This window comes from Salmo salar, unplaced genomic scaffold, assembly GCF_905237065.1.
Source record: "Salmo salar unplaced genomic scaffold, Ssal_v3.1, whole genome shotgun sequence".
Classification (NCBI taxonomy): Eukaryota; Metazoa; Chordata; class Actinopteri; order Salmoniformes; family Salmonidae; genus Salmo; species Salmo salar.
In genome coordinates this window covers 50,936-64,447 of record NW_025548838.1, presented here as the reverse complement: position 1 = coordinate 64,447, position 13,512 = coordinate 50,936, and the positions used below count along the sequence as shown (strand labels likewise).

Genomic DNA, 13,512 nt, shown 5'->3' with positions numbered 1-13,512 from the left:
GGCCCCGTCTGACGCACGCTACCTCTGAAGCTGCGACTGGCCCCGTCTGACGACGCTACCTCTGAAGCTGCGACTGGCCCCGCCTGACGCACGCTACCTCTGAAGCTGCGACTGGCCCCGTCTGACGACGCTACCTCTGAAGCTGCGACTGGCCCCCGTCTGACGACGCTACCTCTGAAGCTGCGACTGGCCCGTTCTGACGACGCTACCTCTGAAGCTGCGACTGGCCCCCGTCTGACGACGCTACCTCTAAGGAACTGTTCACCGCTTCATCGGAGCCCCCGTTGACCACAAACATGGATATCTGACGTGGGACATGCAAGAGTTCATGGGTACTCTAGTCCAGGTTGTCTGTGTGTGTAACTGCATTTGCTTGTTTTGGCTCAATTAAACATTAACTGTAATACTTGTGTCCTCAGTATTGTTTTGGCGGTTCCTACTTGGCAACATTTATTTTGCATTATAACCATGCTTTGGCCTCAGCAATATATTAATACTTTGACCCCTGTGTTTAAGCTACATTTGCTCAGTGTTGGTCAATTTATGCTAGTAGCATCACATGATGTGGAATGGGTTCTAGTTCATTTTAACTTGATGGTTGTGGAACACAGTGTCTGGGGTTGGTACATATGAGGATGTTGCTAGAATCGGGGTTTCAGTGCTAACTAATATCACGGTTGTCAACTTGCATTTAAATTACTCTGCTGGGTGTCTTCTCTCCTGACTGACTTGGTTTCCTATTAGTGAATGCTTACATGTGAAACCAGCTCTCGTCTCATTAGCCCATCGTTTTGGCGGTTGGTCTTCATATCCCAGTGACAATCCAAACTTTCAGGTTAAATAAGTCAATGCTAACCTGCTTTAGCTGGCAGGCTGCTATCAGGTCCTAGCTCTCCCAGAGTTGCTTGTAGCGCCTCTAACCTAGGGTTTGATGGGGGGAACAGTTTTACCAGGATTTCCCACCCACTCCGATTACATGGGAGAAATTAACCGGTTAATTTCTATGAAAAGCGTGAGGTGAAGTCTGTTCATACAGGCCTTCTCTATCCGCATGATCAACGCTCGGGGTGTGCGTCGTACTTATAGTCGCCATGAATTCAAAGAGCATGTACACGCAACCTTTAAATGCAGTTAATACAGCAACAAAATTGGCTCCAACTTTTGAGCTACCGGTAGGTATCTGCTTTAATTCAAAACAATTTCTGTGGCACCGCTTTACTCACTTATGCCAACCTGAATTCAGCCTGTTTTGAAGCAAGTTAAACCGTTACGGCCTATGCAAATATTTTGTTTGCTACAGGGTAGGCCTTCCAGGTTATTTTATGTAGCAGGGGCGAAAATCTGATATCAACTTTGGAGGGGACAATTACATGACATTTTCTGAAGAGCAATTCCTGAGGGGGACACCAAAAGTAGTGCTGTAACACACAGCCTACGTTGTAATATGGTAAATGTATATTGAGGAACCAAAGAAATAAGGTGTTTGCCGTACTCCTAACTACCGGTACCCAAAACTACACAACTAATCACAACAGCAATACCATTGCCTTTAACAGATCTTAGTTCAGTCACCAGTGTAAGTTGAGAGTGGGGGTATCCATGGCATTTTCCAATTATGTTCCTATTTTACAAGTCAAAAAAATGGAGAACCTTTCATAATGTTGCCAAACAAAGACTCAACAAACTTACCTGAGACTCCCTGTCTCTGCCAGTCTGTCCCCAGCTCTGCCGTCTGTGTGCCATCTGTTGCCTGCTCTGCCTAATGACATCTTGTGAAACATTTTCATTAGCATTTCACTTCTTTCTTATGAACATTTTATCAACTAGTCTTTGAGATATTAGGCTACTAGGGTTCTTACTTTGCGTTTTGGTGTACTGAAAAATACTCTGATGTCCGTCTTTTTTCTGCCATTTTTCTACCTGGCTGGCCACACACACACACACACACAGTGTGTAGGTTATTTACAGTAGGAGATGGGCTTCTATCATATCTTCTATCATTCTATATGGGCTTCGATCTAAAAGGTAGCTAGCAAATGTGAAACGGATTGCAGTGACAAGAGTTGACAGCTGTATGAGTTCACCATTTACACAACATATGCTGCAACCTTTTGTAATTTTAACCGTTTGTTTCATATTGGCTGGCTTCCAACAATAGCTGAATTTGCAAAGCTAGCGAGCACAAATTCCGTTTCAGTGGTGTTTGCTATAATCTTTGCTACCCGGGTTAAATAAAGGTGAAATAAAATAAATAAATAAAGTTCCCTTGCGACAATTTAGCTTTTGCAACGAGACCATTACATATATTTAAGACAATGGTAGAAGAGAGTGTAGTTCTGTTCAGTTTGGACTTCAGTTTATCGCTAACCTTATCACAGGGACTTTGAAGCACTAACTTACATTGCTGATCTTGGAATAAATTGACGATAGCAAAGATTCCATCTTTGACGACGCCACATAAATGGAATAGGTACTAGCTAGCTTAATAGTTAATATTTGCGCGCTAGCTCTGCAAATTCAGCTAGTGTGTGTGTGTGTGTGTGTGAACCCTGCCAACATAAAACAAATCATTGCTATGGCGCGATTGACTGGATTAACCTCATGTCAGTCACGTGCATTGAGTGCCTTTCAGACAGTAGATACGAACCCTCTGTTACCTTGCCAACTAAGGAACTGGCAGTGGATCAAACCATTGTGAGGCAAAGGGTGGGGGGTCGCAATCTTTTGAAACTTAAAAAAGCTCTATTAAGTGTCTATAATCAGCACAATTGCTTTCATTGCGTATTATTCATATTATTTAAATTACAGAGTTATGTTTACAGTGATATATTGGGGGGGACAAATCATATTTTTCCCAGGATGGGGGGGTCGTGTACCCCCCGTCCCCCCTGGGATTTCCGCCCCTGTTATGTAGCCTACGTTTGTGTATTGAATGTTATTCTACATTTGTTTGTCTGGGTCTTGAGAATCAGTTACCCTTTCTGACCAAGTCTGTAAAATAATGCGAGAACTGGGGGTATTTTGTCTTGAATAAAAGTAATAACGGAGAAGAATGGCAGGGTCTTGACAAGTTAATTTGATTGTGTAGGCTCACGTTTAATTTATGCTGTGACTAAATGAATATTAACTTGATAATGTACTTTATTGCTGGAGAACAGATGCAATAGGTAGGCCTGAGAAGATTTGATGTAAATATAGCCGAAGAATGGCACATGATAAACTGCGGGTTTAGATTCACGTGCAATTGATCAACTGCGGCGCTATCCATTGTGCTGAATCTCCGCTACAGCGTAACTGTTAGATTATCAGAGATTCAGATTTGTTTCCTCTGACAAAATCATCACAATAACCGAAGTATAAACAGCCACAACCTTCCCAAATTCCCTTGATAGCCAGGTGTAAGGGGAGAGGAAAGGACCGAAATGCATCTTTCAGTGAAAGGTAGGCTACTGTAATAACCTCATATTTGACCCGTCGGCCAACAGTGCCTCATAGACCGGTTAAAACTAGGCTACATCAATGAAATAGTGTGGTGACTTTGAGTTGATTAAATAGCAACAAATACAAGAACCCATTAGTGTATATTTCTCCATGTAGAGTGTTATAATCATGTTGGATTTTATTCGCTGCTTAACACCCTGCATCCCACAGCTGGCTTGCTTCTGAAGCTAAGCAGGGTTGGTCCTGGTCAGTCCCTAGATTGGAGACCAGTTGCTGCTGGAAGTGGTGTTGGAGGGCCAGTAGGAGTCACTCTTTCCTCTGGTCTAAAATAATATCCCAGGGCAGTGATTGGGGACATGTGCTGTCTTTCGGGTGGGACGTTAAACAGGTGTCCTGACTCTCTGTGGTCACTAAAGATCCCATGGCACTTATTGTTAGAGTAGGGGTGTTAACCCTGGTGTCCTGGCTAAATTCCCAATCTGGCCCTCATACCATCACGGTCACCTAATCATCCCAAGCTTACTATTGGCTCATTCACCCCCCCATCCCCTGTAACTATTCCCCAGGTCATTGCTGTAAATGAGAATGTGTTCTCAGTCAACTTACCTGGTTAAATAAAACATATGCTTCTAAATAGCACTTTCGGTTTGAACGGGAAGCCTGGTAATTTCTTGCAATTTCCTCAGGAAGGAAAATTGGTAGGTTCTCTGGAAAAGATATGTCTCTACATGACCAATGAGGCCTACCCTCCTCCCCCAGCCATTGGGATGAACTTTGCGGGACCCCCATCCGAATACTCTACCAGGTACGGACGAGACATGGAGACAACTGTTCCTTTAATGTTTTGTACTCGTCTCATTAAAAATGGATTCATACTAAAGACTAGGTCAGAATACATTTGGACTCCCTCGCTCTTTGTCTTTCCCTCTCAAATCAACTCTTTACCGTGAAATGCTTGCTTACGAGCCCACCCCAACGATGCAGAGAACAAAACTATAGAATATATATATATATATATATATATATAGTACCAATCAAAAGTTTGGACACACCTACTTATTCAAAGGTTTTTCTTTATTTTGACTATTTTCTACATTGTAAAATAATAGTGAAGAACTCAAAACTATGAAATAACACATATGGAATCATGTAGTAACCAAAAAAGTGTTAAACATATCAAAATCTATTTTATATTTATATAGACTCTTCAATGTAGCCACCCTTTGCACACTCTTGGCATTCTCTCAACCAGCTTCACCTGGATTGCTTTTCCAAAAGGACAGATTTCCACCGGTCTAATGTCCATTGCTGGTGTTTCTTGGCCCAAGCAAGTCTCTTCTTCTTATTGGTGTCCTTTAGTAGTGGTTTCTTTGCAGCAATTTGACCATGAAGGCCTGATTCACGTAGTCTCCTCTGAACAGTTGATGTTGAGATGTGTCTGTTACTTGAACTTTACAGCAGAGGTAACTCTGGGTCTTCCTTTCCTGTGGCGGTCCTCATGAGAGACATAGCGCTTGATGGATTTTGCAACTGCACTTGAAGAAACATTCAAAGTTCTTGAAATTTTCCGGATTCACTGAACTTCATGTCTTAAAATAATAATAGACTTTTGTTTCTCTTTGCTTATTTGAGCTGTTCTTGCCATGATATGGACTTGGTATTTTACCAAATAGGGCTATCTTCTGTATACCACCCCTACCTTGTCACAAAACAAGTGATTGGCTCAAACGCACTAAGAAGGAAATAAATTCCACAAATTAACTTTGAACAAGGCACACCTGTTAATTGAAATGCATTCCAGGTGAGTACCTCATGAAGCTGGTTGAGTGAATGCCAAGAGTGTGCAAAGCTGTCATCAAGGCAAAGGGTGGCTACTTTGAAGAATCTCAAATCTAAAATATATTTTGATTTGTTTAACACTTTTTTGGTTACTTCAGGATTCCTTATGTGTTATTTCATACTTTTGATGTTCTACAATGTAGAAAATTGTAAAAAAAATAAAGAAACCCTGGAATGAGTAGGTGTGTCCAAACTTTTGACTGGTACTGTATATATTGTAACACGAGGAATAAAATACCCAAGAATAAAGCTATATACAAGGAGTACAGGTTCCAGATCAGTGTGCAGGGGTACGAGGTATTTGAAGTAGATATGTACAAGAAGGCTGGGTAAAGTGACTAGGCATCAGGATTGATAATAATAATAATAATAGCAAAATAAAGAACAGAGCAGCAGCTGCAAATGATGAGTGTAAAGGTGTGTGTTTGTGAGAGTGTGTAATGTGTATGCATGTGTGTTTGGGTTGTGTCGTGTTTTGTTGTTGTTTTGTGTGTGTGTGTGTGTGTGTGTGTGTGTGTGTGTGTGTGTGTGTGTGTGTGTGTGTGTGGGAGTGTGAATGTAGTGTGTGTGAGTGTGCATATGCTTTGTATACAGTCTAGTGATTGTGCGTAGGGTCAGAGCAAGACCCTTTAACTTTTTGAGGATGCGAGTGCCCATGCCAGCCCTCTTCACGACTGTGCGGGTGTGTGTGGACCATGTTAGGTCGCCAAGGAACAGCCCTGTTGATGTGGATGGGGACGTGCTCTCCCCTCTTGCTCCTGTAGACCACGATCAGCTCCTTGGTCTTACTGGCATTGATGGAGAGGTTGTCCTGGCACCACAATGCCAAGTCTCTGACCTCTCATCGCCTTCGTGTCGTCAGCAAACTTGACACACTGGGTCCCGACACACTGGGTCCCAACCCACTGGCTCCAACCTCCTGTCTCCAACCCTCTGGATCCAATCTCCATCTCTTCATTACTTGGTTATGAAAACCCCCTGGCCCCAAAGCACTGGCCCAACCTCTCTTCATTACTTTTTAAGGCAGACAGGTCCAGAGGGTGCGCCCCTGGCTGTCCCTCACGTCTAGATCCAGCAGAGACTGAACCAGGACCTCCATAGCATGGTGGTGGCCGTGGTACGCCTGAATAGAAAGACAAACACAGTCTCAAGCAAAGTCCAGTGGTACGCCTGAATAGATATATAATCAATGTCCTATAGTAGACCAGTGGTACGCCTGAACAGAAATACAGTGCTAGACCTCTAAAGTAGACCAGAGTCTTTCAATCGGGAGCCCATTTTTGCTCCCGCCCAGCATCAACATCGGAGGTCCCTGCCAAGCGTGTGATTGAGAAACAAACACTCTACTTCTCCTCTGAGGTTGATTAACTCAAATGGCAAAATAAGGAAATCATCCTCATCATCACTGTGTAGAATATGCATGTATTTTACACGAATCAGGAATAGATAGGAATTTGGTGTGTGAGTCTGTCTGGACAGTCAACTTCCTGTGGAAAATCAACACCATGCCTGCTTCCCAGATAGCACCCTATTCCCTATGTAGTGAACTACTTTTGATCAGGGCCTATAAGGATCTGGTCAAAAGTAGTGTACTAAATAGGGAATAGGGTGCCATTTGTCATATGGAGACCACTACAGGAGCAGGTAGGCTTTACTCACAGCGAGGTGTAGAGGGCTGATGGGAGCTCTGACATCAAAGTCGTTCAGGATGTCTGTCCCTGAGCTTTCAATTAGTTGAGGAAAGACAAGGACGGCCAGTTCAGACTTGTAACATATTTACTTGGAAGGTTAGTCTAGTAGCATGTGTAACATGGTAAATCTCAGTGACCAGCCCCTGCAGACATACTGGGGTGTTGCATCCATACCTTAAACAAGCAAGTGTGAGGAAAAGTTACCAACTGGCACTTACCACATCTAAAGGTGTTTCACTTGCAATCTGGAAAAAGAACATCAAGAGTGACGATGCGTCCACGACAAACATGCAGCCACACCTTAAAACCTACTGTTGGGTTCTGAGAATATGAAATATACTAATTCATGTCACTGAGGGAGAGAGCTTAATGTATAACGTTTACATTATGTCAGGTTAGGGGTCACATCCACTTGAATGTCCTTCATATGACGAACCTCCTACAGAGCAAATGAGGAAAATATGATATATTATGATTTATGTTAGTAACAATACAATATGGGAATTTTATCCCAAAGCTACCTACAGCTAACATATATATATTTAAGTATGTGATCTATGTAAATAAATAAATATATCACAGCTGTAAAACTGTATGGTGGAGGCCTACCCATTTCCCAGGAGCATTGTAAAAAGTGGATTTGGGTACAGTGTTTATTTCCCCCTAATATCTTTGAAGATTCTGAGACCATTAGGGTTAAACATTACAGATATAAATGCAATATATGGAGTAGAAAAGATTGCCTGCCCACCAAAGAATCAACATATGTTCTACATGGTCTATTTCTATCTGAATGTAACACCTCAATCAAGCTTGTTAATTGATCGTTAAGTCATGTTTGTCAGGTAAACGGTCATTAGTGGCCTATATAAGCCTCATACAGGCCATGGGAAGACATTACCTGTTGATAACACAGACTATTCTCATGATCATGGGAGGTGTGAGAGAATTGCTGCTCTTTGTGATGACTGTGGGGGTTGTCAAAGGTTGGTTCACTAACGTTTTATTTGGATTGAAGGGATTTGTTTGGGAAATATGCTTAACTTTATAAGTTGGAGATTCAAATTTGACTGTCTGTTTCTTCCGCATTGGTCATCTATTATTAATATATGTAGCTATTTTGTGTGAACTCAACTTCTGTCAACACTTTCTCCTCAGTTTCTTGTTACCCTGTTGGAAAGTCCCAGAAGCAAGATCAAGTCTCTCTGCAGAGGAGACTTGGAGGTAAGTGTTTCTTTCCACAACCCTTCTAGCTATGTTCTTTGTCACTGTCTATGGTGCTGCTGTGTTTGACACTCATTCAACACCATAGAGTAACTCAGTCTAAATAACGTTGTCAAAGCCTTTGATTTGGTAATTTTGCTTGTGTACCTTAACCTACGTTTTTCAGAGCTGTCATCAAATGACGTCTCCATTGAGCATGCCCTGGCCTTGCTCCGATCCATAGGGTCTGACGCTAAACAAGACAGAGAAGGTACGGCCTGAAACATATACTTTGAAAACTGTTGGGTTCAACATTCGACTGGCAATTCGGCCTAGACCGTGTGGAACAGATGTGTTGCTGTAGAATACCCAACTGTTCCTTTTGTTTTTTCTATAGAGTATTTAGAGACTAACGAAGTAGAATCCCAAGCTTCTCCAAACCATGGTAGCTCTCAGGCAAATGATGCCCTGTCCTCTGAGGAGAAGCTGAGGCGCATGTCCTCTGACGACGCTGCGACTGGCCCGTCTGACGACGCTACCTCTGAAGCTGCGACTGGCCCGTCTGACGCACGCTACCTCTGAAGCTGCGACTGGCCCGTCTGACGACGCTACCTCTGAAGCTGCGACTGGCCCGTCTGACGACGCTACCTCTGAAGCTGCGACTGGCCCGTCTGACGACGCTACCTCTGAAGCTGCGACTGGCCCGTCTGACGACGCTACCTCTGAAGCTGCGACTGGCCCGTCTGACGACGCTACCTCTGAAGCTGCGACTGGCCCGTCTGACGACGCTACCTCTGAAGCTGCGACTGGCCCGTCTGACGCACGCTACCTCTGAAGCTGCCACTGGCCCCGTCTGACGACGCTACCTCTGAAGCTGCGACTGGCCCGCCTGACGCACGCTACCTCTGAAGCTGCGACTGGCCCCGTCTGACGACGCTACCTCTGAAGCTGCGACTGGCCCCGTCTGACGCACGCTACCTCTGAAGCTGCGACTGGCCCCCGTCTGACGACGCTACCTCTGAAGCTGCGACTGGCCCCGTCTGACGACGCTACCTCTGAAGCTGCGACTGGCCCCCGTCTGACGCACGCTACCTCTGAAGCTGCCACTGGCCCGTCTGACGACGCTACCTCTGAAGCTGCGACTGGCCCCGTCTGACGACGCTACCTCTGAAGCTGCGACTGGCCCCGTCTGACGCACGCTACCTCTGAAGCTGCGACTGGCCCCGTCTGACGACGCTACCTCTGAAGCTGCGACTGGCCCCCGTCTGACGCACGCTACCTCTGAAGCTGCGACTGGCCCCGTCTGACGACGCTACCTCTGAAGCTGCGACTGGCCCCGTCTGACGCACGCTACCTCTGAAGCTGCGACTGGCCCGTCTGACGACGCTACCTCTGAAGCTGCGACTGGCCCCGTCTGACGACGCTACCTCTGAAGCTGCGACTGGCCCCGTCTGACGACGCTACCTCTGAAGCTGCGACTGGCCCCGTCTGACGACGCTACCTCTGAAGCTGCGACTGGCCCCGTCTGACGACGCTACCTCTGAAGCTGCGACTGGCCCCGTCTGACGCACGCTACCTCTGAAGCTGCCACTGGCCCCGTCTGACGACGCTACCTCTGAAGCTGCGACTGGCCCCCGTCTGACGACGCTACCTCTGAAGCTGCGACTGGCCCCGTCTGACGACGCTACCTCTGAAGCTGCCACTGGCCCCGTCTGACGACGCTACCTCTGAAGCTGCCACTGGCCCCGTCTGACGACGCTACCTCTGAAGCTGCGACTGGCCCCCGTCTGACGCACGCTACCTCTGAAGCTGCCACTGGCCCCGTCTGACGCACGCTACCTCTGAAGCTGCGACTGGCCCCGTCTGACGACGCTACCTCTGAAGCTGCGACTGGCCCCGTCTGACGACGCTACCTCTGAAGCTGCGACTGGCCCCCGTCTGACGCACGCTACCTCTGAAGCTGCGACTGGCCCCGTCTGACGACGCTACCTCTGAAGCTGCGACTGGCCCCGTCTGACGACGCTACCTCTGAAGCTGCGACTGGCCCCGTCTGACGACGCTACCTCTGAAGCTGCCACTGGCCCCCGTCTGACGACGCTACCTCTGAAGCTGCGACTGGCCCCGTCTGACGCACGCTACCTCTGAAGCTGCGACTGGCCCCGTCTGACGCACGCTACCTCTGAAGCTGCGACTGGCCCCGTCTGACGACGCTACCTCTGAAGCTGCGACTGGCCCCGTCTGACGACGCTACCTCTGAAGCTGCCACTGGCCCCGTCTGACGCACGCTACCTCTGAAGCTGCCACTGGCCCCCGTCTGACGACGCTACCTCTGAAGCTGCCACTGGCCCCGTCTGACGACGCTACCTCTGAAGCTGCGACTGGCCCCGTCTGACGACGCTACCTCTGAAGCTGCCACTGGCCCCGTCTGACGCACGCTACCTCTGAAGCTGCGACTGGCCCCCGTCTGACGACGCTACCTCTGAAGCTGCGACTGGCCCCGTCTGACGACGCTACCTCTGAAGCTGCGACTGGCCCCGTCTGACGACGCTACCTCTGAAGCTGCGACTGGCCCCGTCTGACGACGCTACCTCTGAAGCTGCGACTGGCCCCGTCTGACGACGCTACCTCTGAAGCTGCCACTGGCCCCGTCTGACGACGCTACCTCTGAAGCTGCGACTGGCCCCGTCTGACGACGCTACCTCTGAAGCTGCCACTGGCCCCGTCTGACGACGCTACCTCTGAAGCTGCCACTGGCCCCGTCTGACGACGCTACCTCTGAAGCTGCGACTGGCCCCGTCTGACGACGCTACCTCTGAAGCTGCGACTGGCCCCGTCTGACGACGCTACCTCTGAAGCTGCGACTGGCCCCGTCTGACGACGCTACCTCTGAAGCTGCGACTGGCCCCGTCTGACGACGCTACCTCTGAAGCTGCGACTGGCCCCCGTCTGACGCACGCTACCTCTGAAGCTGCCACTGGCCCCCGTCTGACGACGCTACCTCTGAAGCTGCCACTGGCCCCGTCTGACGACGCTACCTCTGAAGCTGCGACTGGCCCCGTCTGACGACGCTACCTCTGAAGCTGCGACTGGCCCCGTCTGACGACGCTACCTCTGAAGCTGCCACTGGCCCCGTCTGACGCACGCTACCTCTGAAGCTGCGACTGGCCCCGTCTGACGACGCTACCTCTGAAGCTGCGACTGGCCCCGTCTGACGACGCTACCTCTGAAGCTGCCACTGGCCCCGTCTGACGCACGCTACCTCTGAAGCTGCGACTGGCCCCGTCTGACGCACGCTACCTCTGAAGCTGCGACTGGCCCCGTCTGACGACGCTACCTCTGAAGCTGCGACTGGCCCGTCTGACGCACGCTACCTCTGAAGCTGCGACTGGCCCGTCTGACGACGCTACCTCTGAAGCTGCGACTGGCCCCGTCTGACGACGCTACCTCTGAAGCTGCGACTGGCCCCGTCTGACGACGCTACCTCTAAGGAACTGTTCACCGCTTCATCGGAGCCCCCGTTGACCACAAACATGGATATCTGACGTGGGACATGGTCTCGGGGTCATGCAAGAGTTCATGGGTACTCTAGTCCAGGTTGTCTGTGTGTGTAACTGCATTTGCTTGTTTTGGCTCAATTAAACATTAACTGTAATACTTGTGTCCTCAGTATTGTTTTGGCGGTTCCTACTTGGCAACATTTATTTTGCATTCCTGCTTTGGCCCAATATATTAATACTTTGACCCCTGTGTTTAAGCTACATTTGCTCAGTGTTGGTCAATTTATGCTAGTAGCATCACATGATGTGGAATGGGTTCTAGTTCATTTTAACTTGATGGTTGTGGAACACAGTGTCTGGGGTTGGTACATATGAGGATGTTGCTAGAATCGGGGTTTCAGTGCTAACTAATATCACGGTTGTCAACTTGCATTTAAATTACTCTGCTGGGTGTCTTCTCTCCTGACTGACTTGGTTTCCTATTAGTGAATGCTTACATGTGAAACCAGCTCTCGTCTCATTAGCCCATCGTTTTGGCGGTTGGTCTTCATATCCCAGTGACAATCCAAACTTTCAGGTTAAATAAGTCAATGCTAACCTGCTTTAGCTGGCAGGCTGCTATCAGGTCCTAGCTCTCCCAGAGTTGCTTGTAGCGCCTCTAACCTAGGGTTTGATGGGGGGAACAGTTTTACCAGGATTTCCCACCCACTCCGATTACATGGGAGAAATTAACCGGTTAATTTCTATGAAAAGCGTGAGGTGAAGTCTGTTCATACAGGCCTTCTCTATCCGCATGATCAACGCTCGGGGTGTGCGTCGTACTTATAGTCGCCATGAATTCAAAGAGCATGTACACGCAACCTTTAAATGCAGTTAATACAGCAACAAAATTGGCTCCAACTTTTGAGCTACCGGTAGGTATCTGCTTTAATTCAAAACAATTTCTGTGGCACCGCTTTACTCACTTATGCCAACCTGAATTCAGCCTGTTTTGAAGCAAGTTAAACCGTTACGGCCTATGCAAATATTTTGTTTGCTACAGGGTAGGCCTTCCAGGTTATTTTATGTAGCAGGGGCGAAAATCTGATATCAACTTTGGAGGGGACAATTACATGACATTTTCTGAAGAGCAATTCCTGAGGGGGACACCAAAAGTAGTGCTGTAACACACAGCCTACGTTGTAATATGGTAAATGTATATTGAGGAACCAAAGAAATAAGGTGTTTGCCGTACTCCTAACTACCGGTACCCAAAACTACACAACTAATCACAACAGCAATACCATTGCCTTTAACAGATCTTAGTTCAGTCACCAGTGTAAGTTGAGAGTGGGGGTATCCATGGCATTTTCCAATTATGTTCCTATTTTACAAGTCAAAAAAATGGAGAACCTTTCATAATGTTGCCAAACAAAGACTCAACAAACTTACCTGAGACTCCCTGTCTCTGCCAGTCTGTCCCCAGCTCTGCCGTCTGTGTGCCATCTGTTGCCTGCTCTGCCTAATGACATCTTGTGAAACATTTTCATTAGCATTTCACTTCTTTCTTATGAACATTTTATCAACTAGTCTTTGAGATATTAGGCTACTAGGGTTCTTACTTTGCGTTTTGGTGTACTGAAAAATACTCTGATGTCCGTCTTTTTTCTGCCATTTTTCTACCTGGCTGGCCACACACACACACACACACAGTGTGTAGGTTATTTACAGTAGGAGATGGGCTTCTATCATATCTTCTATCATTCTATATGGGCTTCGATCTAAAAGGTAGCTAGCAAATGTGAAACGGATTGCAGTGACAAGAGTTGACAGCTGTATGAGTTCACCATTTACACAACATA

General features: G+C 47.4%; 1 pseudogene; it reads left to right on the top strand.

Annotated features, from left to right (window-relative positions):
* Nucleotides 1–7,851: 7,851 nt before the first annotated feature.
* On the top strand, nt 7,852–11,527 carry LOC123733366 (polysialoglycoprotein-like; annotated as a pseudogene).
* The last annotated feature ends 1,985 nt before the right edge of the window (nt 11,528–13,512 follow it).